The sequence below is a fragment of the Uranotaenia lowii genome, chromosome 2 (genome assembly GCF_029784155.1).
Source record: "Uranotaenia lowii strain MFRU-FL chromosome 2, ASM2978415v1, whole genome shotgun sequence".
Lineage (NCBI taxonomy): Eukaryota > Metazoa > Arthropoda > Insecta > Diptera > Culicidae > Uranotaenia > Uranotaenia lowii.
The window spans coordinates 366,613,798-366,641,531 of NC_073692.1; the positions used below are offsets into that span (position 1 = coordinate 366,613,798).

General features: G+C 33.7%; 1 protein-coding gene across 1 annotated transcript in view; it reads left to right on the forward strand.

Moving 5' to 3' along the window:
- The window catches only part of LOC129744696 (protein N-terminal asparagine amidohydrolase), a 135,069-nt gene that overhangs the window by 79,856 nt on the left and 27,479 nt on the right, over window positions 1–27,734 (forward strand). The gene's annotated exons all lie outside the window — the stretch shown is intronic.

Below are 27,734 nucleotides of genomic sequence, written 5' to 3' on the forward strand. Positions count from 1 at the left end.
TCGAGACCAGCAAATATTTTTTCGGAGTCAAACATTTTGCGTATTGACATCTTATTCTTTTCCTTTTTTTTTGATAAATTTTGATTTTAGTCATGAATTCTGTTTCAAAGATCTTAAATTTCAAAGTTAAAATTGTTACCTTCTCCCTTCAACTCAAAACTGCATTCTGTCCTCAATAGAAATGATCATAGAGTGTATATCTTTGTATAAATAACTTTTGTAAATTTTCTACAGTGTATCCAATTATGTTTACAGCTCATTCAATCTTACCTTGTTACGATGCACAGTGTTGAAAAAGGATCCACATTTTTGGACACATCTTGAACCGAGGCAGTTTTGTCCAACGTACCCGATTCTCGCCCAATTTTTTTTTGTCTACAAAGCTGTCTCTCCATACTTCCGAATCGAATTTCAGACCGCTTTAACGCCTAATTATTCCATTTTCGCCAACTGATTCAGCGAAATTTTGGGGATAATAAACCATTTGTGTATTTTTAGCTTTTCCGGGAAAATGCTTCTCATTCTCACACAAATTATGAAAAGTGGGGCTCACAATACACAGAGTTTTAAGTTAAACTGTTTAGAACCCAGCAGAATTCAGCTGTTTAAACGTCATTCGGAATGAGCAGGGTTGTATCAAAATCGTGCTTAGAGAAAATTCGGCATCCTGTAGTCAAATAATTTTTGATCATTTTTAAAAGATTTATAGGAAAATCAAATCGAGCAAATTTAGCTGCTAAACCTTTGTGCCAAGCTCTGTCTACAGTTTTAGCAATGCCTATAAGAGCAACACTAGTTGAATAATCTTAAGATTTGCTAGCGTTCATCGTAATTGTTACACTCGATTGTTGATAAGCAGATACGCAGTACGAACATTCTCGTGATGGAAACCAAATTGTTTATCAGGGAAAAAAATTCTGATTAATATAAATCATCATTCTTTTCAAAATTACTCTCTCAAATAGTTTACTTAAAAAAGGGAGCAAACTAATAGGCCGATAAAGGTGACCGATGAAGTAAAAAGGCTCTGAAGCACTTTTTACAGGTTTCAAAATTGGAGTTATTTTAGTATTTTTCTTTTTATTGGGAAAATAAGCCAAGTAAAAATGTTTATAATGATTTAAACTGAAAAATTCAATATGCTTTCAGGCAACTTTTCAATAAGACTGTAAAAAATCCGATCTTCTCCAGGAGCTTTGACATTTTTCAATTTTTTGTCTGGCAAAAACTTTCAAATACATTTTGCCTAGAAAGAATACCATTAAATTATATCGAAATTCTCATCCGACGTCTGATCGCCGCACACAGGGCTAAATGGATCTAAAAAGTGATCAAAATTTATTGCGGACAAACGTTAAACGATAGACATTTGATGTCTTCACATCATTTTTATATTTTTTATGATCTTTCATATTCTTGAAAAAAAAAAGTGATATTTCCATCTGGATGGGAAAAACAAAAATTAATTCTTAAAATAATAAATTGATGTCTTCACAAAAGTTGTACATCTTATTATTTTAAAAAACTTTGGCGATGGCTATATCAAGATCGCATGAAAATCGAAAAAGTTACGAGTATTCAAAAAATAATGCTAGGAATTATAGGTTTGCATTTGATTTCTTTTTTAGTATACGATTAAGGAACTTGATATTTTTGAAAAAGTTGTTCATATTGTAGAAACACACAATTTTGTGGAACATGTCAAATACATTATACAACTAAGAAGGGCGATATATAATAAAATATCCAAAATAATGCCTTTCTCAGTAAGCTACAACCTTAAAAGTTCGGCGGAGTTCGTGCAATTTTTTGGGTAGGTTTTTTGATCCTGTTATTGGCTTTCCATTGATGTATAAATTTAACATTAGTTTTGGATAGATTTTTGGCAAACTTGCAATCAATTATGAGCTTTTTTCTCTAGAAACACTTATAATTCGAAGAAAAAAAACCGCATTTTTTTTGTTGTTTTTCGAGTTAGATTGCCAAATTACCCGGTGTTATACGGATTTGCCCGAATATTTAATACAAAATTTGGGAACAGTCCGGTTTGCCTGCATTTTATAGAAAATAAGCAAGGATTTATTTATTTTATTTGGCAAATCAAACAAAAAAATATGTGATTTTTTTAATTATGCCTCCAAAACAAAATTCAGGGTGGCTAGCGAACCGGGAAAACCGGGAATACCGGGAAAAACTTTGGAATTTCATCTCGTCACCGGGAAACCGGGAAAAAACCGGGAATTTCGGCACTTCACCGGGAAAATTGTCATGCTTGAGATTTTTTCACGGAATTTCCAAATTATTTCTAAATTTAAGAATAGTTTTTGGCAGTCTTGATATAGATTTATCTCATAAACGCTTATTTTCGTTCATTAGTAAACAACCAAAGTTTGAATCGCTTTTTTAACAAATTGCGGGGCAGTTAGATATCTAATTTTTTCGCGCTCCGCAAGTGTGCTATACTTACAAGCATCACCCAAATTTTGTAAATTTAATAATTAAACTATTATCGACAAAACTAACTACAGTCGAACCTGGATAAGTAAGAGTCCAAAGAACTGAACATTTTTCTCGTTTATATGCCTTATATAAAAATTGTATCGAAAACAAGCTCCTGCCGGAATATAAGGTCTTTACTGTGATACAGAATAATATCTTACATTCAAACGATTAAAGTTCAGCCCTGTCTTATACACGATTTTCTATATTTTCACGAATCTTTAGCTCAAATGACTAGGGCACTACTAAAGTTATTAATTGTTTTGTATAGAAAAAAAACTTTTTTTTTTTCAAATATGTCTTTGGATTTCCTCGAAAAGTTTAACCTAGACTTGCCAGATACTTTCAGAAAAAAGCGGGACATTTCACGAAAAAAGCAGGACATTTAAGAAAATTTAAAAAAAAAGCTTAATTGTGTAGCCAAACTTATACGTTTACCATCAGCCAAAGTTGTTCATAGAAAGTACAATAAAAAATTTTTTAACGCGGATTGATTTTGCTCAGTTTTTCTTACACGACTTCTATTTACAGTGATTTTTGACATATGCTCCGTTTTTTCCACGGTTCTCGCAACTTAACACGTTATTTGAGAGAAATTATTTCGAGTCGCACATGTGAACGATAAATTTGACACCGCGTTAAAAACCATTGTGTAATTTTTATTTAAAAAAAAAACAGTTTGTTTGGTATTTTGTTCAAAAGTTTGAAAACATCAAGAAAACTTCCACCTTTATATACTTTGAACAATTGAGTCGAAAAAAGTAGTGTATAATATTTGGAAATTAAACTAAGATTCCGGCGAAAAAGTTTATCTCTATATTGCGGAAATTGCACCTATTAGACTCCTGTGCAAATAATTTCCACGCAGAAATATTTTCGCACTGACGCACACATAGACAACCCGTGTCAGTTTTTCAAATCAGCCGTTGCTCGCTTCTGATTTTCGAATCACATTTCCAAACGGCATAATCGTTTTGTTTTGGCGAAAATTATTATGAAATGCGAACCAAGGAGTTTAACAACGAAAATTGACCGATCAACAAATGAAAAGAAACGAACAGAAAACAGAATGCATTTTGTACATTCGGGTACAAGAATGTAAGTGGAACAAATAAATCGGGCGTTTTTCGAATACTGAAAAATTAGCCAAAACATTATGGATTCACTGACCATTTTTACTGACACACCAGTCGTAATTGTTTTTTATTCAATTTTATCCAAAGATTTAAAGAATATCGATATGTGTCATTGTCTATGTATAGGTCTGTGAGCAGATTTTACTGCGCGCAAATTATTTGCACGGGGGTCTAAATAGGTGCAATCTGCGCAGTTTGTTGAAGACGGCAACGGTGCGTATGATAGTTGATTTTTTGGTAGAAATAATTTGAAGTAACTGAACTCTGATGTTGGTCCTTTTTTCATATAGTCCCTTTTCAACTTTTAGCACATGATAGTTTATATAAAGAATGTGATGGTGTTAGTGAGTGCGGAATTGTTACCTGTCAAATCAGATTCTCTCAATAGTCTAAAAATTCATGCAATTGACAATAATTCTATAATTTATAATTATCTGGAGGCAACTTTAACAATATTTTTTATCATGCTGCAAGAACACTTAACTGCATCAAAATCATACTGAAATGCTAAGAGCTTTAGATTTATTCTGTATTGTCTTATAAAAGTTATGAAAAATGCTGCTTATTTTGAGATTTTCTGTTCATCATAGAATTCAAATTGAGACAAAATTTCGATTTTTTTTGGTGTCAGTCAGTTATCTTTGTAAAAGTTTTCCAAGAAAAAAAGCGGGACATTTTGAGGAAAAGCGGGACAGCGGGACATTCAACAAAAAAGCGGGACATGTCCCGCTTTTGCGGGACGGATGGCAACCCTAAGTTTAACCGCATTCAGATAATAACTTAAAATGTTCCTGCAATCTAATGATTTTGAGTTTTTTTAAGACAAATTTCCATTCAAGTTGACAAGCTGATTTGATATTATGTTTTGATGTATTTTTTTACATATTTCTATACAAACTATACAATTATTTTTCTAGAACTCTATAAAAATTCTAGAAAATTTCACAGTGGCTCAAAAGTGCTACATTATAGTTTCAAGATCAATTGACCTCATTTTTTTTTGCCAAACTTTTGAAATTGTAGAGCGAAACAACGAATAGAGGCCAATTTCTTTAGATTCCTTTTTAAAAATCATGAAAAAAAATTGATACGAAAAGATTACGTGTTAGTAGCCAAAGTATTTGTCATGATTTCTAACCGTTTAACAAGTTTTGGGATACAATTGTTAAAAATTTGAGGCCCTTCACGATTATTTTTTTTATTCACCATTGTTTTATATAAAAAAAAAACGAGAATATTAAATAGGAGAATCATCATTTATAACCGGGAAAAAACCGGGGGAAAACCGGGAAAAACTTTGGAATTTGAAAACGAAAAATCGCTAGCAACCCTGAAAATTGTTGAGCAAAAATAACCATGAAAAGTTTTCTGGAAGTTTAAAAAACGATTTGAAATCCTTCAGTTATTAAATTTTCCATTTTCCATTCTTGATTTTCCGAGCAATTTTTTGGATTGGACAAAATTTGCCCGGATTTTCCGGCCTGGATACGTACTGAAAAAAATCTGGTAACCTAAGTTTAGTAGCAAGTTTGATGCAAATCTTTTAAGAACTTTTTGGATATTATTCACGGTATTTTTTTTTATCTTGGAGTCAAAACCAAAACTTTAATGAAAATAAAATAAATTATCTAGTTATGTAAAGACTTTTATGTGATATGGTCTCTTGAAAATAATAAGAGTTTTGTTATATTTTTGTTTATTTTTTATAGAATATTTTATATAATGTTATAACTTTAAAACTTATGTGTGAACCAAATTTGATCAAAATAGTTTGACATTTGATTCGTCACATTTTTACATTTTATATGAATTTCACATGGGACTCCCCTCTCCCTTTCAAAAATGGTAAAGAAGTATCTATATAAAATCATCTGAATATGTTAAAACATGTTCAACTTTTGTACTGTTGCAATCATACTATCGTGTAAAATTTGTTATGTAGAAAATTTGATGAAAATTGCTTATAAATTGTATGGGTTGTGTTATATATTATGCTATTTTTGTGTGGGAGCCCCCTCTCTCAAGTCGGAGAGTTCTAAAACTATTATAGAGAAACCATGCCTGGTCCTAGATTTTAAAATCTTCTTTAAATTTTATATTTTTCGGCTTGGCTTTCGGCACGCTTTCGGCACGCTAAAACATATGTCCTGCAATTTCTTTATGAGAAGATAAAAGTTATTACTTTTCATCAAAAATTAATTCCTAAGGATAGTTATTTTAATAAGTTTTTCAAAAGGCAAAACTTGCAAAATGAACTCAAATTCTATTTCATTTTTGTCAATTTCAGCTGATTGTGCATACGAACTAACTTCGGTAAAATTTTAGAATCGAACCTGCAATCATAATTATGAGCCTTCGATCTCTTGCATTTTGAATTCCTTACCGAAATAGTTTTGATTGTGGAGCTCATTTACGAGCTTAATCTGAATTTGAATTTTTAACAGTACATACTTCTGAAACTGCCCAGCAAACATTTTTGTAGGTATATTTCTCAACAACTCTGTTATACGTTTCATATATATTATAGAATGACCGTATGAAACTCGAAAAAACAGCATTTATTATAAAAGTGGAGGCAATATACAAACATATTTTCAACTTCTGGCTTAAGCGATAAGAGTATACGATTTGGACGATATCCGACGACACCATATTCATACATATTGAAAAAATGCAAGAGAGCACAACTTTTTTCTCTCAACGCATGTGAACCGTTGCCAGCGACAATATTTGCTGCCTCTGTCATTGGGCAATTCTTGCAAATACACCATCTGATTTTTAGCAATCTGGTTGCACTGATGATCGCAGAGAGAACAACAAAGCTGTTCTCTAACTTGTCCCACGAACGAAATCGTCTTCAAAATCTGCAAACAAGGCAGACTTTTTATCATATCCGATTTAAACCATTTAATCCGACTTCGAATAACGATTTTTACGACTTTTTACTTGCGTTAGTTGGAATTACGATTCGCAGTAACGTTTTTGATGACTTGAGTTATCATTTTTAATGCGATTTTATGTTTGCTGGGTGAATTTTGAACCTGAATTCAAAATTTGAATATATAAACTATTTCGGAGTTTCAATACGTTTCCTGAAATGTATATAAGATCGGTTTCTGAATTTAGAACTATGAGCCAAGAATTGAAATCAGTTTCAGAGCCGTCAATCATGAATCCATAATTATAAATCGGTTTCAATGATGATTATTTATTTCAATTGAATATTTCTTATCCGACTTGCAAATCTAAATAAAAATTAAAATTTCGAATGATTAATATGTATCGCTATTTTAAGGCTTTATTATGTTTGAATTTTGCATAACAATAAAGTTCATGAACTTCGAATCTGAATATGAAGGAAGAACTCAGAATGATTTCTATGTTTGTTTCCACATTCGAAAAAACTCAATGTAAAAAATGCGTATGAGTTTCAAAAATCATGAATCCAATTTTTAAGGAAATGTAAAACCAGATTTCAATGACGATTTCAAACACCGCTTTTCATTTCAATTTTTAATGATGATTCGAACCGAAAATCAAAATCCAAAACTGGGTACATAATCCGAAATATGAAAACACAAATACAATTTCGATTTTAATTATATGGAACCAGAGTACATATCTCAAATGAGTAAAATCTTATTCAAAATTTAGTATTCAGAAATGAATTCCTATCAATAAGCGAGAAAATTTAAAAAAAAACTGTAGCTGAATTCTGAACCTGGGATTAGTTTTCGAGGTGTTGATATCAGTTCTGAGCCATGATTGTTACTATCGAATAATCTTACACCATCATCAAAATATGATTAAGAATTACATATTTTGAGTGTAGAGTAGAATACCTCGTTTGCTTTTGATGACCTCTCGTTCCTGCGGCCATGCTTACAGGTAATTAATGTAGGAATCTGAATCAAAATTTAAAAATGTACCCATCACCTTATAAATTACAACTGATTCCATGTCCTTATCTGATCTCTCAAACTCAACCAAATGCCGTTTAAGATGGATTCAAACCATAACTTTTTATGATCCCATAATCAAAATTTGAAAAATTGAACCAATATTCAAACCCGTCAGCCTCAAATTGGAAAGCATTAGTTACAGAGGGCGAGCTTGCATCGCCATCGTTAGAAGTAAAATCCCTTGTAAACGAAACCCATTAGAAAGACTAACCATACGCCTGGCTAGAGGAGGCTTGCAGCATCCCTTCGTGGTTTTTATGCTCAGTAAGGCAACCGCCGCCGAATGACCGCGCCAATAACACGGCCACGCCGGGCTCAGAGAGTTACATATTTAATTCCAAGTTTCGTTGCGCTTCTTGATTAGATCTCTTGCGCATGGAGAGTGCGCTTTGCGCAAAACGAAACCCAACCATAGCGCCGCGGTTTGCTGCTACCCTTCTTGAAGGGATTATTCTATGAAGGCTAGTGAGGATCGTTCGGATCATCTACTACTGGCAGTCTCTGGCACTGGTAGCCGGAGTTCCAGTTCTTCCGGGATCGTGATTCGACCGGGCCTAGACCGAAACGGAGAATCTGGAAAACAGAAAACATAATCCACAGCTGATATATCACAGCGAAAAGTGTTGCAAAAGGCCGCTGCTGAAGAGTTGGGGGCAGCCGAGAGGCATTCGACGACGCGCCTCAGTTCGAGAAAAGATGGATGAACGCGGGGTTGAATTCGTTTAAATTTTTGCCATTTCTTTGTATAACGAAGCCTCTGGCCACGCTTTTGCTTACTGTCTTCGAATGGGCTAAGTTCCATAAGAAGCTAGACAGCAGCGTGCCGGAGTTGCCCGTTGGGAAAGTTTGCACTCCGAGTTGGAATGCTCACAATCGGAAGATTTGTACCATTTGATCAACTTCTAGGCAGGAGCAACTAATTAATGTTCACGATGTAGATCTTGCGGTCGATACAGATGAACGCAGCGGTAGGCTTCGAATCGGTTTGAGAAGGTTCAAGCAGCTTTCTGTGCCTTTTTAATAGGGTTATTCGCGATTTACCCGAAATGATTAGTTCGCGCAAATTCCTTCTAACAGAATCCGATTTTTAAATTTAAACTTCCACATGTTTCAATCATGGACCCAATACCTACCTGTGGTAAATTATAATGAAATACAATGTTGGCTTAAATCTACATGTTTAGCACAATCTGACTGTCCCACTTTCGAAGAGGCTTTGTTCTCACAAAATAATTGACAAGGAGAATCGATCCGAGATTCACATCATCAGCATCTCCTCAACAGCCTGAATATCTGTCTAGGAGAGGCTTCCAGCAACGCGCAAGATGTATGTTTCTATTCGTTGTCTTGAACGTTCCATTTTTGCTGCCTACGCATGCATTCGTCTAGAGTGTTGCTAGTTTTATAGCTTTTGCTATTGATGAGTTTTAAAAATTCTTGATTGATTCTTCAAGTCATGCTTGTGAACTAGTTTGTATTTCATTTGTATTCATTCAACATATTTCAAATTCGTTTTGAACACAGGAGCCTCTCCTCCCTTGAAACGACGGTTTTCAAACTGTTATATAAACTATCCCTTACCTTCAGATACCAAAGTATACGTTCTTCTTATCAGTGTCATAAATAAAACGCCCCCACGCCGCGATCCATTTTCAAATATCAGAATTTGTATGGGACCCTATCCCATCCGCAACAAATGTGGGAGAGGTCGTTCTTTACAAAAAAAATAAACTCTTAGCGTTGAGTACTAAATTTTACCAAAATCGCTTAACAATTGTTAAAATTATGTTATATCACACGTTGATTTTGTATGGGAATTTTCGGTATTAAAAGTGGTAAGGATCATTCATTCAATACAAAAATCAAATGCCTATTTGGCAAATCTCTTTGCCGAAAATGCCCTGAAATGTGAACTGTACCAAAGATGATATGATTGGAAAAGCACAAACTGGCATAAAGACTTGAGCTCCCAGCAAAAAGATGCAGGACCACTACATTCAAGGGAAACGAGAAAAACCCATCTTTCTCTTTCTACCTTCTTTTTTCTTCTAAAAACAAGTGCTAAGCTAAGAAAACGATTTCAAAAACAAAGAAAACCGGTTTGGCTCCTTAAAATTTTATCGTACGAGCCGTTTCAAAAAAAAGAATTATAAAAAAAGAAAAAAAATTATAGGAATTTCACCCTATTGGATAATTCATCCCAAAAAAAATATAGTGAGAATTGAACTCACTGCAACATTCTCATCTCGGCTTGCCTGTCCGATATTTTACCCAGAGCACCATCTGAGTCGGTTATCACACAAAAGTTTTTAGTAATAATCCTAGTCCAATTAACAAAAACGCACTGAATTGGGCGTCTGCCGTTCGGCCAGTGTTATTTTATGGGAATGGGGAACTAAAAATAGAATGTTTGTGTTGTGTCCTATTTTCAGTTGATTTAGTATGGGCCTTCCCCTTTATAAAAAATGAGTCTTTAAACTTTTGTTAACATTATTTTCCAAAAAAAAAACCCTCGGGTACTGAATTTCACGTCATTCTGACTGCCCGTTTAAACGTGGTGATGTTACAAAGAAAACGCCTCCATATCTATGTATAAGGTATACCTTTTTGTATTGGACCTCCCCGTTATAAAAGAAGGAAAGGCCACACATTACAACAAATCATCCTGTAATGCCGAATCTTGCAGGTGTTTCTAATTTCTTGCACATCACTTAAAATGGTATGAATCAGGGCCATAGGAAGAACTGCCTCAGGGGAAGGGGGGTTGTGACAAAATTTTCCTATAACATTTTTGCTCGAAAAATGCATACATAAAAATAGTAGAAAAAAAGTGATACTAAGAGTATCTCATTATTCGGATTTTGAAAGTTATTCATTTTTAATCATTCCTTTCTATAATAAGTCCTAACAGTGTTCAGAGTTTTTGAAGCTTTAAAATATAAATGAGGGATCTTGAAGGTTTCATTTGAAAGAAAAACTCGATAGGGGTTCAAATAAGATTTATTTCCAACTCATGTAGACTCGATACTTTCAGATTTTAGTTTAAATCTTTTTTTAGATACCTCAATCTATCTATCTTCTATATATATAAAAATGAATTTCTGTCTGTCTGTCTGTCTGTCTGTCTGTCTGTTCCCTATAGACTCGGAAACCACTGAACCGATTTGCGTGAAACTTGGCAGGTGGGGGTATTGGAAGTCGGGGAAGGTTCCTATTATGGTTCGAGACCCCTCCCTCTCTCATGAAGGGAGGGAGGGGCCTCCCAAACAAAAGACAATTTTTTGCATAACTCGAGAACCCATCAAGCAAATGGTACCAAATATTGCATGGGGTGGTATTTGGGAACGAGGAATATTTTCTTGAATATTAGGTACCCCTCCCACCTCTCAGTGGGGTAATAGGAAGGGGGGAGGGGGTCTACCTTACAAATTTTCATATAACTCGAAAACTAATCAAGATATTGGAACCAAATTTGGCACGGGAAGGTAGTAGGATACGAAAAATATTTCAATGATTATTAGAGACCCCTCCCTCTTTCCAGTATAAAAGGGGAGGGGCGTCTTTCATATTTTTTTACATAACTCAAAAACTAATAGAGCAAATGGAACCAAATTTGGCATGGGACGGTAGTTGGATACGAAAAATATTTCTATGATTATTTGAGACCCCTCCTTCTTTCCAGTAGGGAGATATAAAGGGGGGAGGGGCCTCTTTTATAATTTTTAACATAACTCAAAAACTAATTAAGCAAATGGAACCAAATTTGGCATGGGCGAGTATTTGGGAACGTGACATGTTCTAATGATTGTTTGAGACCCCTTCCTTCTTCCAGCGGGGAGAAAGGAAAGAAGGTGGGGAGTTTCATACAATTTTTACTGCATAACTCAAGAACTACAACAAACCAAATTTGTCATGGGACGATATTTGGGTACGAGAAATGCTTCTATGAATATTTGGTATCCCTCACTCCTTCAAAGAGGTGGATGAAAGGGGGGAGGAGAGGTCTACCTTACAGTTTTCAGTATAACTGGAGAGTTGATCGAGCAAATTGAACCATATTTGGCATGTGAGGGTATTTGGATACGAGAAATATTTCTATTATAAATTGAAGCCCAACTTTTTTTTCAGCGGAAAGAAATTAAGCGGGAAAGGGGGGTTTCCATGCATTTTTTTTGCATAACTCGAGAATTAATTGAACAAATGAAAATAAATTTGGCATCAAAAAGTATTTGAGTACGAAAAATACTTTTTTTTATGTGAAACAATTCCTTCCTTGCAGTAGGATGATAGAATTGGGAATATAGGAAGTGAAGAGAAGGCTTACATTTAACTTTTTTTTTATAAAATCCGAGAAATGGACAAAACTTAACATGGAAAATCATTTTTCTATGATTCTATGAATATCTGACACACCATCCTCCTTTTAGTACATAGGAGGCACATAGGAGGAGGGAAGTGAGTCCAATACAATTTTGTTAGCATAAGTTCTCAGTTTCTGCAAACGAAACCAACAAGTGGAAATAAACATGGCATGGAAAGGTACTTGGTAACGAGATATGTTTCTACGAATGTTATAGACCCTTACGCTTTACACTGTAGAGAGGGGAAGAAAGAAGGGGGCTCCTTATAAATTATGTTGTAAAGCTTAAAAACTTATCAACCAATGGAGTAATATTTGATATAAGAGGATTTTCGGGCACGAAAACATGGGTATGATTATTAAAGACAACAACCTCCATTCAGCAGGGGATGATGGGAAGGACAGGGAGGGGCTCTCTTATCAGTTTTTAGCATAAATCCAGAGAAAATCAAGCAAAAACAACCATATTTTATAAATTAGATTTTTTGCGTACGATTAATTTGAGACCCTCCTTTTTCAGGGTGGAGTTTAAAGAAGCAGATTAAAATTATCAGATCTGTAACACCAATTTATAGATCAAAATTCAGAAAATTAGTTCTATTCATTTTTGTGTTGTAATTCGAAACTCCAGCTGCAGCTCTCATTTTAAAGCGGTTTTAAAATAATGCCAACAAAACAATAAAAGTTTGAATAATTTCTGATAATATCATATGTTTTGGAAAGGTGTAGCAAAGCACACCGGGTCAGCTAGTTAATATATAAAACTAGCTGGCCCGGTAAACTTCGTTTTACCTTTTACTTAATAAATCGTTGGAAAATGTTTAACTTCATCTACACTTCTTTAACTTCTTCGTGCTCGTGATTCAATTTTCATGAAAATCGCAATAAAAATGGTTCGAGTTGTGTCCCATTTCAAGTTGATTTTGCATGGGCGTCCTCCTTCCATAAAAAGTGAGATTCTATAAAGTATTATACAAACCATCTCTGACCCAAAAAACCCTCGGATATCAAATTTCACTTCATTCCGACAGCCCGTTTATACGAAGGTGTTACAAAGTAAACGTCTCTATTTTTATAAATAAGATATTTATTTATTAGCTACTAATCAGCAATTAACCAGTAAAATATGTTTCCAGCTGAATTTTGCTGAACCCGAAGATTAAGTGTAAGTTATTTTATCAACAATAAATTATCATTAATAGTTTATTTCATTATTCAAATCCTGTAAAAAAAAACATTAAAATCTAGATTTTACAAAGAACGCAATTTTTAAAATGAGTTCAGATCATATTTTATAATAATGGTTTTCACCAGTTTTGGGCTTTGTTTTGGGCAGTTTTGATTTTAAATTCTGAATCTGATTTGGGCATTTTGAACCCAATTTAAAAATTCTAAATTCTCAATTTGAAATCGATTTCTGATTTTAAATTCCAAACTAAAATTCCCAACAATTATGAACCGTAAAGGGCATTTTTTAACAGAATCCTTAACCGAAATCTCCTATTTGAACTTCGAATCTTTCATTTGATTTTATAGGGTTTTGTTCTTTAATTAATTATTCTCAATTCATCTGATGAATCAGAACGAAAATTCGGAGTGATGAATTTCCGGTATTTCCATTCTGAATCACCATTATGGATTTTTTTTAAGTTTCAATTTTGCATAAGAAAAAGTGAAAATTTCAAATCCAAATCTCAAAAATTGTTTGTTATTTTAAATAGTTGTTTTTTTCATATTCCGGAATGATGAGTTTTAACATGGAAAATGAATCTAGTTCTAGTGTTAAATGCACAACTAAGATTCGAAACAGGATTTCGTCCCAATGATGAACCGAACTGAAAATCAAGAATAATAAACTGGATACAGATTCCACAATCCGGTCACAGGCAACAAATATCGAAAATTATTCAAACCTAGATCTGATGAGATATTTTTCAATACTTATCCGGACAAGGCAAATTCGAGCTATTTTATCCAAAAACCTGGCAAAATCTGGGAATTTGATTCCAAATTTTTCAGCCTAAATCTGGCAATATCCAGGCAAATTTTGGAATTCTTCAATTAAAATGAAGAAGAAAAAAACTCGAAAAGTTGTTCATCGAAACACATCAACCAGTTTTTTTGAAATTAGTTTTAAAAAATTTGGTTTTGGACGCAAATTACATAATTGTTGTCACGCAATTTCAACGTTTCTTTGATTTTGCAAATAAAGTAAAAACATCTGGCAAAATCCAGGCAATCATGCAACCTAGGTGAGTCTAATCTTATTGAAAATTCGATATTTGAGACTAAAAACTACACTCAAAATTCATGCACCAACTTCTTTTGTGAAAAATTTTTAATAGCGTTTTTGGAGTACATTCCTTAAATATCTATCAACAAGTGAGGAAATTTTGTATTCATTTTAGTCGTTCATCAAAATTTGTTTAAGAATTTAAAATTTTGAGTTTAATGAAGAACATTTTGCTTGACATGTTTTGGACCCTCATAGCAGGGTGACGAAAATTTCCTGAAAGTATTGCCTAGAAATGCACAAACCAACATATTTTCTTTACTTATTTCCGCTTCAATATTATGGTTGCCAGATTGCCCGGATATTTGACACAATATTTGAGGAAAGCCGGTGGCCTGGATTTCGTTGAAAAACGCCCGGATTTTTTCCCGGATTAATTCACTTTATTTGTAATATCTAACAGAAAAAACTCAAATAGAGTTGTGATTTTTTATATTTCTACGTCCAAAAAGGAGTTTTTTATGGCAAGTTATATCCAAATAATCATGACTTGTGTTTTGAAAGCCTAAAATACGATTTAAAGTCTGCTTATGCGGTCTTCTTGATTTTTTTTTTGAATAATTCTATGATTTTAACCAAATTTGTCCAGATATTGCTGGATTTTGGGTTGAACATTTTGAAATCAAATTGCCGGATTTCATCAGGTTTTAAGATATAATTGCCCGGATGTGTTCAGGCCGGATACGTCCTGAAAAAAATCTGGCAATCTTACTCTATATGTAGCTGTATATGCAAGTTAATTCTGTATGTGATTTTCACAGTGATGCTTATACATAATTTGGCGTGTTAACATTTTAACAGTATATTCTCATTTTCCTACGAGTTCATGTGAATGGCAAGTATGGCAAGGTTCGTGGCATGAAAGGTGGTTTCACTTTTTCAACTACGAGATACTGATATACGCCAAATGTAAACAAACTGAGTTATTAGCTGGGTGAAAAAGAACGTTCGAAGACCTACATTGTGATTATACAAAGTTATCTAAAGTATATTTGGTTTTGAGAAATAAAGGAAACAAAATAATATTTTTACTGCCAGCTTATGGAGCTGTCAAACTTTGAACGCGTTTTTCTCGAAACAGCGATGTTGGCGCATTCGCCGTATTCAAAATTCGATACCGAAATAGTTAAAATATATACAAAACAAAAAAAAATCAACACAGGAAAAATTCAAGAAACAATTGTAAAAATATAGTTGAACGCACAGGAGTATAATTGATACGATCATACTTATAATTAAACCACCGTATGTGCAAAACCACCTCAAAAGTGCAAAAATGTTCAATTTTGAGCTAATAACTCCAAACGATACCTCATATTTCAAACAGTATTTGGTGATTTTTTTTCAGATTTTCATAATTTATGTACACGGATATCGGCTCAGGAAGCAATTGACTTGCCAACTGAGCTATATCACAAGCCCCCCTCCCCCTTCTCCCCTTTGGTTCTTCGTTGAATTTATTACTCTTCCGTAACTTTCATGCGTGTTTTCATTGGAAGTTGGTCAATTTACAATAGAATCTATGCTAACTTTTTGATTTTTTCCTTGAATCAGAAGATAATCGTCAAAAACGCTCCGTGAGAAACTTTTGTGTAGAATATGAGCTTAAGTTTTTTGGTTTCTATGGAAAAGCAGGGTGTCGACTACCTGGAAAAACCTGGAAAATCAGGGAAAATCAGGGAATTCAATTTGCATCAGGGAAAATCAGGGAACATCAGGGAATTTTCCCACCAATCAGAGAAAAAATAATGATCCTGATTTTATTTGAAGAAATTGTAACGTCATAGTTTATTATCTGCTTAAAAATTTACTTCAGTATACGTTGCTCATGTAATTATCCGCGATGCCAGGTAAATGTTTGACGTTTTGTATTTAGGAAAAAAAGGTAAACAAAAGGGTGTAAATTTTCGATGAATTTAAAACTCATTTTACTACGGCTTTTTACTTCAGAGATCTCTTTAAAAATAAGTAGAATCAACTTTTAGGTCTTCTTCTAGTGTTTTAAATATTTTTTGAAAAAATATTGATAGCTACCAAGCGATAAATTGAGATTGAAAAACTGGTGTTTTTCTCGCGATTGAAAACACACCTAAGTATTTTAAAAGTTTTTGAATGAAAAAGTGATATTTTCACAAAAACAATCATTCAAAAAAATGGTATGAGATATTTGTAAGCTAAATTCACGAAAGTTCTGTTTTGGAAAGCATTCTAACAAGGAAAAAACCTGGGGTGAAATTATGAATCCTATTGGATTCGAGTTACCCGTTTCGAGTTGAACTCGAATCGAATTAGAATCAGTATTACGAATCTCGTTCGAGTTCTAAATTTTAACGTACTAGATTTCGAGTAAATCGGGTAGTAGATCATCTCGAAACGTTCCATTCGAATCGAGATCGGTAATGCCAAAGTTGGTCGAATCGAACGAAACTCGATTGTTTCGAGTTCTATAATCCCGCCCCTGGTTGAAAAAACTGGAATTTTATCCTGTTTTCTGTTAACAAAAGTAACAAATTTGATGTTTTTTTTTGGAATCAATGGAGTGTTTGAGTTGTTTTTTTGTACTGGAAGAAGATTTAAAATGATTTAGATTTTTTATAGATTTATTTAAGAGTGGTATTTCATTTATGAAAAATGCACTTCTGGAATGTCTGCTCTTATGTGAGAGCTGTTTGCATATTTTAATGTTAGACAGATACTGGACGCGTTAGTGGATCCTCGGCAGATTCAGCAGTACGGTAGTATTTTTTTCCGGAGTGATTGACAGAGGCGATAAATTTGATAATTATGACCGTAGCATAGAAAGGCTGGATCATTTTTGGAGTGGAGTGCTAGCAAATGCCAAGTGTCCAGAATTCTTCAACATCGTCAAAATGATCTGCTGTCTTTCACATGGCAACGCGAATGTTGAACGTGGTTTTTCAGTAAATTCCGAATGTCTCTTCGAAAATATGCGTGAAGATTCAGTGGTGGCTAAACGACAAATTTATGATGCTGTTTTTTATGCTGGAGGGATAAAATCAGTCCAAATTTCCAACAAACTTATTCAGAGAGTTCGAAATTCACATGCTCTGTATTTGGAAGACAAAGATCGCCGCAAAAAGGAAGCTCTTGAATCAGATCAAACATAGCTGATGAAGCGTCATCGAGAAGCGGAAGCAAAATCGCTTTAGTTGAAACGGAGGAAAATTTTGGAAGACGCACAGAAGAAGGCTGATAGCTTGCAAGGGAAAATTGTTATGCTGAAATCATAAGAATTTCTACAAGTAGATCCGAACTGGCTGACTTATCTTAAAATGTTTAATTTCACAAATAATACTTCCATTAAAATTATCGTGATAAATTAGTATTCTCGACTCAAAGCTTTCTGTGCGTTTATTTTCGGGGAAAACATTGTGCGGAAATGGGAAAGTTTTTGAAATGTTCCGGTGAAAAACTATAATTACGTGGTCAAACGTGGTTCAGAACAAAGAATACTCGTTTGTGCTTTTATTCGGAGGATAACACCCAAAAAAGCAGTTTCCAGCGAAAAAGTGAAAATGATCAAAAAATCACATGGAAAATTCTTGCGTGAAACGGCAGTATAAAACACAAGAACTTTCGAAAAAGCAGAAAACATAAACATAACTTCGCTTTCATAGCTTGTTACGTTCTGTGGATTTTGGTTGAAAAATTTGACACTAATGTGTTAATGATTGAAAATTTCGTTACGTAATAATTGAACGGCCCAACAAAATAATTTATGAGATTTTTGCCAATTTTGTGGAAATCGGCAACACTGCCACTCAAGTGACGTTCAATAGGTGTTTTCATAGCTCAAAAAAACCTACAAGTTGTAGGCTACAACACAAAAAGGAGGTACAACAATCGGCGGCATTACATGCTTCAGCTAGGCAGAGCCAAAGCAAACCATTAATCATGCATTATGAGCAACCACACACTACTGCTGATCTTCTAGTCAGTCGCCGGTGGAAGCTTGCTACATTGCCTGAGGACAGCCTGCAAAGACCGATGAAAGCCATCATCATCATCAAGCAAGTGTGGAAGAACCTCAACGAAACCATTTGCTTGGAATGGAACCTATTCCCACTAAACTGTCCTCGCCGTGATCTGGCACACCGAGACGCGACCGTAGGGCTTATTTATAGTAAGTACTGCAAGTTCGATCTCGTAGCTCTTTCGGTGGATGGTTTTTGTCGCACATTTGCTGTTCGTAGATCACCGATTTGTATAATAAGGTATACGGATACACCAGCGGATCGCATCATCTTTATGATCCAGTGCAAAGCAATGCGACATCTCAACAGGTATGACGAATACTTACAGTGCGCTTCGTCGATGAATAGCCGGTAGATAGCTGTTCTTCTTGAAACTTAAAACCTAAATTGTTTGATTATAGGATGATAGAAAATATTGGTTGAAGTTCAAATGAAAAATTTCTTCTGGGACCCCTAATGAATCCATGAAATTATTAATTTTGCATCATTATTTTTTTATGGACGTTCCCCGAAAGCCCTGACCAAAAACTCTGGGATCTTGAATGTGAAATTCATCCGGTTTTATAGTTTTGGTGGACACTTTTGGATTTGCAACCTATTGAATTATTCATAAAAAATAGAGAGAGAATCGAACACATCGCAACATCTCATCTTGGCTTGCCAGTCCGATCTTACCCAGTGCACCGTCTGAGTCGGTTAGCAAACGAAAGTTTATTGTCATTTTTAGTTGGCAATATTCAATTGAATTTATTGCAGTGCACAGTCATTTCCATCTGAATTCATCCGATATTGAACAGAAAGCTCTATCCCGAAAGCACTCTCCACACTCATTCACCAATCGGCAATGTCGGTGGTCACAGTCAGTATAAATTCAGGCTCTTGGCAGGTTCATAAGATAAGCCAAACATCATTTTCAGTTTCAGGCAAACAAAGCTGAAAGTGAAAAATCCTTCATTCCAATATCATTAAGTTGAGTTGAACGGTGACAACTCTTGGGCAAATCTACTCGCTAGACTAGCGGTTAATGAATAATTGCTGATGGATTTTGATAGAAAAAAGCATTATACAAATGGTGTGAAGGGGTGGGAAGGTTCTGAAATGGGTGTTCGGGTTGGCGAAAATAACGCACTTGGGAGCGTGCGGCGCCAATGTGGGGGATAAAACTATGACAAAATTACGACGAAAATCTGACAAAATCATGACACAAATATGACAAAAAAAAAGGCGATTAAATGACAAAACGTGATAAAATTATTAAAAAAGTGGTAAAAATGTGACAAAAAAAACTACAGAAATCTGACAAATATGACAAAAAATATACAATACATTGAAAAAAAAATCGACACAACTATGTCAAAATATGCGAAATATGATAGAAATAAGACAAAATGTCTTTAAAAAAATGACAACTATGACAACAATATGGCAAATGTTGTAAAACATTGACAAAATTATGACAATTACAATAAAAATATGACTTCATTATGATAAAATTTGGCAATAAAGTGACAAAAATATGACAAATGTGGTAAAAGTATGACAATGCAATGAGATAATTATGACATAGAGTTGACATTAAAATAATAAAATATGATAAGTGTGGTAAAAATATAACAGAATTATAACAATAATCTGACAAATATGACCAAATATATCAGATACCACGTAAGATGGTTGTAATATTTTTATCACAATTGTCATAATTTTGTCAGGTTTTGTCATTTTATTAGTAACTCTTGTAATAATATTGTCAGATTTGTCAAATTTACATCATAATTTTGTCTTAGTTTTATCACATTTGTCTTATTTTTGACCAAGATCAATCGGATTTTTGTCATTTTATTGTTAAATTTATGTCATATTTTTGTCATAATTTTGATAGATTCTTGTCATATTTGTCCGATTTTTGTCATAATTTTGTTATGTTTTGTCATGGTATTGTCAATTTTTCGTCATACTTATGCCGTAACTTTGCCATATTTTTGTGATATTTGTCAAATTTTTCACATTTTCGTAGGTGATGGAAAGAATCAGAGAAACATGAACTATCACAGGACTTGCAATCTCCGCTTCAGTGCAACGGCGCGTTAGCCAGTTTCACCACGGTGAACATGATGAACGCTAACGCGCCGTTGTACTGAAGCGGAGATTGCAGGTTCAAGTCCTGCCGGTGAGCCGTTGTATATTTTTCGAAAAAACTCGTGATATTTACGGCTTATGTTCTTTCGTTCTTGTATAGTTCATGTTTCTCTGATTCTTTCCATCACCTACGAAAATGTGATTATTTTCAGGTCAAAGATGTACCAAGCGATTTCATAACATCAGTATTGTCATATTTTTGTCATAATTTGGTAATCTTTTTATCACATTTGTTATATCTGTCTGATTTTTGTCATGTTTTGTCATTATATAGTCAATTTTTTGTCATATATATATATATATATATATATATATATATATATATATATATATATATATATATATATATATATATATATATATATATATATATATATATATATATATATATATATATAGTTAGAAAAATGTTGTATAAAACAATTTCAATAAATAGCTTTATGAGAGTTTTAAGAGAGATTGAATCACTGCTTCGTTTGACGTTTCTCTAAGTTGAATACACGCTCATGATGGATTTCTCCACTTTTGAGTATGAGAAGTAAGTCGCAATATCTGAGAAAATTTTCAATTGTTGCTTGGCAAAATGCATTTATGAAACTTTTTTTTCCTTTTGTCTATAAGGATGATCAATTATCTACAGTGAGCGAAATAAGAATAGCACCACTATGTGTTTTGCTTGTTAAAATATGAATGATTGAAAATTACGAAAATTTTCTTCCACAGATTGTTCTGAATAGCTTAACGGATATATATATATATATATATATATATATATATATATATATATATATATATATATATATATATATATATATATATATATATATATATATATATATATATATATATATATATATATATATATATATATATATATATATATATATATATATATATATATATATATATATATATATATATATATATATATATATATATATATATATATATATATATATATATATATATATATATATATATGCCATAATTTTTTCACATGTCATATTTGTCAGATTTTTGTCATTTTATTGTCCAATTTTGTCATTTTTGTCTGATTTTGCCATACTATTGTGATAATTTAGTCGTGGTCTCACCAGATTTATCATATTTTGTCATAATTTGTGTCATATCCATTGCCATAAATTTAATCCTCAAGAAATTTATATTCATCCCTTAACCTCCCTTTCCTCCTCTGAATAATCGTATAATCTTAAAGGTTTTTCGAATCCTAATATACTTTTTGTAAAACGCGTGCTGAAATTGTCAGTAACTCTCGCTCAAGCAACTCTCTCAATTGAATGCTAAAATTGCATTCACTGATGGAAAACAGTGAGTGAAAGAAATGCCTAAGCGAAATACGTAGCAGTTTAGTAAAACAAGTCTGGTCTACGAGTGAGCTTTTTACAGACTGATAGGGATATTCACAAAGCTTGCCATAAGCACGAGAAGGACTGAGCCGATCAATAGCTTTTATATTTGTTGACGTTTCTATTCTTTCATTTCAGTTAGAGGTTTTAACACTGATAAACAATCACAGTCAACTTCATTCGGACTTTCAGAAAATTTGCAGCACTTGAGTCCTGAGACCTGAGACATAAGACCGGATTCCTGAGACCTGAGACATCAGTCTCATATCCTCTTATGTGTTTTAAAAGAGTCCTAAAAGTTTTGCTAAAACTTAAAAAAACACTATCAGAAGGGTGTTGTAAAAAAGTTGAAAAGTATAACTAAAGCTTCAATAAAACACATAATTTCCTGTTTTTATTAGGGCTTTGGTAGCTGTTTTAATAAAGCATTCAATGCTCTTCTAAAACAAGCGTTCAAGCCAAGTTGAAAAACTAAACATAAAATGATCTATTCAAAAACAGTCTAAGGTTATTTGATGACAATTCGTGCATGTTAGTTATACAGTGAGCGAAATAAGAATAGCACCACTATGTGTTTTGCTTGTTAAAATATGAATGATTGAAAATTACGAAAATTTTCTTCCACAGATTGTTCTGAATTGTCTAACGGATGAATCAAGCATAAGTTTACTTTTTTTGGACGTAGCAATTGGCGTTGAGGGCCAATAGTGTGAAAAAGGGGTGCGAAATAAGAATAGAACCACTTGAGTTTTTCTAACAAAAAAAATATTATTTTCAAAAATTTACTGTGTAAAAGTGAATAATAATGCTTCTACGAGTTATTTGAACAGATAACTGCATTTTAGGAGTTTTCCAGAATTCCAAAGGATTTCAAAGGTTTTAAAATGAGGATTTTAAGAGATGCTCCTCTAGCGTTAAGGAATTAAATATTTGAGCTGTAATTCTTTATCAAATTACTAACTTTCTTCATTAAAATGACGTGAAATGATGAAACAAACATTCGAGATTAATTTTTAATCATCAAAAATAGTTTGGAAATCAAAAATTTTAATTTTGTTCAGAAAATCACACTTTTTTCCAGTTTCAAGTCGTAGATGGCAGCACTATCTTGCAGTTAAAACCAAATTTCATCTCAATATTGATTTTCCAGGTTTATTGAGGCCCATATTCATCATTTTTGGGTGTTTTCCGATAACAGTTTTGTGGAAGTTCACGCTGCAGATAGCTTTTCCGGGTTTGCAAAAGAATCACCAGCACAAAAATGTACAACCGCCTAAATTCCTCCTCATCTCAACTTCCAATTCAATTGCAAATCATACCAATAATGCTGCTCGCCGTCATGTCCATCAAGCTGCATCCCAGAGTATAATTTTATTCTGGTAATCGGTCCAAAAAATTCACTTTTAGTGACTTTGATGCAATTCTTTTTTTTTTGATTTAGTGATCTTAGAATTTCCAAAGCGTTCACACGGTACATGTATTTGTTTCTTGACCAAAATCGTCCAGCACTCCCTAATTAATTCCAGATATTCGAAAATGGGCATGAATTTGGTTTAATGGCAAGATAGTGCTGCCATCTATGACTTAAAATTAGAGAAATAGTGTTTGATTATTAAAAAACATTAGTATTTTTGAATTCCAACCTGCTTTTTGGATTCAAACTCAGCCTCAAATCTATGTTTCATCATTTTGCATCATACTTATGAATGTTAATGAAGAAATCAAGCAGTTTGATAAAGTTTTATAGCTCAAATATCTAATTTCTTAGCGCTAGAGGAGCATCTCTTAAAACCCCCTTTTTAAAACCTTTGAAAACCTTTAGAACTCTGGAAAACTCCTAAAATGCATTTATCTATTCAAATAACTCGTAGAAGCATTATTATTCACTTTTACACAGTAAATTTTTAAAACTAATCTAGTTTTTGTTGGAAAAACTCAAGTGGTTCTATTCTTATTTCGCACCCTTTTTCCACATTTTTGGTCCTCAACGCCAATTGCTATGTCCAAAAAAAGTAAACTTATGCTTGATTTATCCGTTAAGCTATTCAGAACAATCTGTGGAAGAAAATTTTCGTAATTTTCAATCATTCATATTTTAACAAGCAAAACACATAGTGGTGCTATTCTTATTTCGCTCACTGTAGATAATTGATCATCCTTATAGACAAAAGGAAAAAAAAGTTTCATAAATGCATTTTGCCAAGCAACAATTGAAAATTTTCTCAGATATTGCGACTTACTTCTCATACTCAAAAGTGGAGAAATCCATCATGAGCGTGTATTCAACTTAGAGAAACGTCAAACGAAGCAGTGATTCAATCTCTCTTAAAACTCTCATAAAGCTATTTATTGAAATTGTTTTATACAACATTTTTCTAACTGGCATAAAACCATTTAGAAATTCTTTAACAACTGCTTTAAGATTCTCAATTTTAACGTACTGAACGCCATGTTGATTGTAAAACTCAATCGAAATTACTGAAGCCTTGTTACTGGGAATAAAATTATAATACTCAAAACTAGACTATTTCAACAAATTTGACAATGTTTGCAGTATGTTTTGTTGTAAAGGGTATGAATTTCAATGCAAAAAAATTGCATCCTTTGAGCAAATTAATATGTTCCTTAAATTATTATTTTTTATTCCAAAAATGCTTAAAATGTGGCCAAACTTGGTTTCTTTGAGGTGCGCTTTTGTTTTGATGCTATTTTGTATACATTTCACCAGAAATCTGAGGTTGTAGAAAGTTCCATGCTGAGATATATGTAAGTAAATGAAAATATTTTTATAATTATTTAAATGCAATTTTCACCTGTAATCATCCCAAGCAACCAAAAGTCTCATATCTACTTAAACTCTCCAAAGTTCGAATTTCGCTGAACAAAGGTTCCAAAGGGAATTGGTACCGAATTTTCTCGAATGTGAGCATGAAAGTTACAAAAGGTTCCTCAAATAGCCTTCGATAGACTTGCAGTTCCAAAAAGTTCCTCAAATAGCTTTTTTGTGACATGTCAATCGCATCCACACAGTATAAAAGTTCCAAATTAGATCTCAAATAGCCTTCTGTGGACTTCAAGTTCCAAGAAGTGCCTCAAATAGCCTTTTTTGTGACATGTCAATTGCACCCTCACAGTATTAAAGTTACACATTAGGTCTCAAATAGCATTCTGTGAACTTCAAGTTTCAAGAAGTGCCTCAAATAGCCTTCTGTGAACTTCAAGTTCCAAGAAGTTCCTCAAATAGCCTTTTTTGTGACATGTCAATCGCATCATTCAGAATAAAAGTTACAAATTTGGTCTCAAATAGCCTTCTATGGACTCGAAGCTCCGAAAAATTCCTCAAATAGCCTGTTTTGAAACATGTCCGCCATTTCATGAATATGAAATGTGAACGAACATCACAAAATGGCATATAATAAATAAATCATTTTTTGGAGCTTGGAAATTGTTGAAATGTATAATTTTTTATTGAAAATTCATCTCAGAACAACTTAAAGCTAACTCGCAAGTATTGTTTTTGAAAAGAGTAAATATTTTGACTTTATAAAATATCGTCAAATTGTATTTATTTACCACGAATTTATCATCAGTTGAAGCAATTCATTAATTAAATTTCAAGATAAACTCAAGAATTTGTATAGTTTTATTCTTAACAGTGATAAACATGGAATTCCATTTTTTTAAACCGATATTATTTTAACCGATGATTGATTTATATGCCGTTTCGTAATGTTTCTTAGTATTAATCAACATGCGTCTTTGCTGCTGGCCGCTGGTTGCCCTTGCGGGTATTCTAGGAAGCTTATAACCACTTCGAATTTTAGCTGCCGGTAAGGAAACATCTCGGAGGATCAGGTTCAAATCTGGTAGCCGGACTAATTTTTACCATTAGGTTGTTTGCTTGAGTAAGCGAATCAAATAATTGTGTAGCAGAACTGGCGTGCGTGCTGGCATTTATCGAACTAAGTTAAAAACAAAGCAATTAAGTAAGATCAATTGAGGGAGGTGATGGGAGGAATAAAGATGAATGCCGAGAAACCGGCAGCACCACATGGGCTGGTGGTGACGAAAGTAAGAGAGGAGAGGAGAGGAGGATAATTTTTTTCTTGTTTTTGCTGATTAAACGTGGGCTGAAAGAAGGCCGTTCAAATCTGTAATGGAACTTGAAAGTTTCAATAAGAACTTAAGCACGGAACAGAAAGCTCCCACAATAAAATTCCTATCAAATTCCATGACGTAGTTTTAAAAGAGCTGTGGGTAGTTTTAATAGAGCTCTGGAGAGCTTCTCAAAGCTATGTCTGAAGGTCGATTAAAACTCTACTGTTGGATGTTTTATTACAGCTTCAAAGACGTTGTCAAATCAGGGCCAACTAGTCCTTATGTTAGTTTTACAGTAGTTGTGCTAAAGCATTGAATGCTCTTTGGGTTATAAAGTAGCTTCAGAAAATAGTCTTAAGCTAGCTGTGGAGGTTGGCATAAAACTTAAATTGTTACTTGGGACCTTCTTGTGCTGCTTCAACTATAGTATTAACAATAACAAAAAAAATTCTTCGATAATTTTTCCCTGCATGACTGCAGAGTTGCAATTTTAAAGTGGTTCTTGAGATTTCGAATAACAACAACACCTTTCGTTTCCAACTAACAACTCTTTTTCGTCAAAATCTTCGTCTTCATGACAAGTAACTCCCTCGCGAAAAAGTGGGAAATCGGCTAGGCATCGTTCAAACAAGATATCTGCAATTTCGATCATTTTTGCAAATTTGCTTTACATACTAGAAAAGTTTTTTTTTAAGAATGAGGTTTCAATTTGTAAAGCTTTTTATTCCTTGGATTTCAAAATTTATGTCCATCTTATGCTTTTAAAATCCGTATTCCGTATTCAAGAGCATCTGACAATGTCTTCATTCAAAGCACCCTGTTCCCCTTAATGGCGGCATACCGATTTGAAGGATTTGACAATGACGTTCGTCTCGTCTTCGTAACTTAACGTACGATTTCCATTCAATCAGCAGACAACGACAGAGCCTTCCTTGCAGTCGGTGGCCATTGCTTATTGCCATTTCATTAAAGGCCTCGCCGCAATGGAGGTGCTTGCTTGCCGGACAGTAAATTTTCTCCTTTCGGCAAGTAGGAATGGAAGAAAAAAAAACAGGCGGAACAAAATAGTGTATCTTCATAATTTAATCAGCCATCATCAAACAAACTGTCGGCGCTGATTTGAGGTATTTGGTTGGTCATCAACGGCGGACATAATCTTTATCTTTGGCGTAAGATCGTCATCAACGAGATGCCTCTTTTGTGGTTTTTCGTTTCCGCAACAGCGACGAACTGCTCAAATATGCAGTTGATTGACGATTTGTTGTGATTTGCTTTACTGCAGGCCAGTTTTCATCTGCAGTTAACTCGATTTTAGCGGGATGTAGTAGGGGAAAGTCGGGTAAGACGGACACCCTAAGGTAGAATCGCAATAGAAAATCAGATATTGCTTTTTCCATCGCAGTTTTCGTGCATATAAGCAGTTGAGGTTTTTTTTATCGCATTAACCATTGGAATCAGTAAATTTCCTTCATCAAGACTGTTTTTATAGCTATTCAAAACATGCCTGCAAATTACACTTTTCAAAAATGGTCGGGCAAAACGGACACTGCTATAAAAAGGTACATTTTGCCGCAAAAATTTCTGTAAAAGTAGATATTTTTGTAAGCTAAGCATTTGAGAACGTTTTTCAACCAAAATGGAACCAACTGATCCGAGTTCATAAGCGAAACAGTGCAGAATTTCGTGTTTTACAGGCGCTTCCCTCACCGAAGATCATATTTTTACAGTTTTTATGGCCTGTTTGAGATGGTGAGTACTTTTCGACCGAAAATTGCTCTTGCCAAGGTTTTCTGAAGGCATATGGAGGAACAAACCGATAAAAAAATTAAAATATTTGGAGAAAATTATGTGTCCGTTTTACCCGACCTTGAAGTATCCGTCTTAC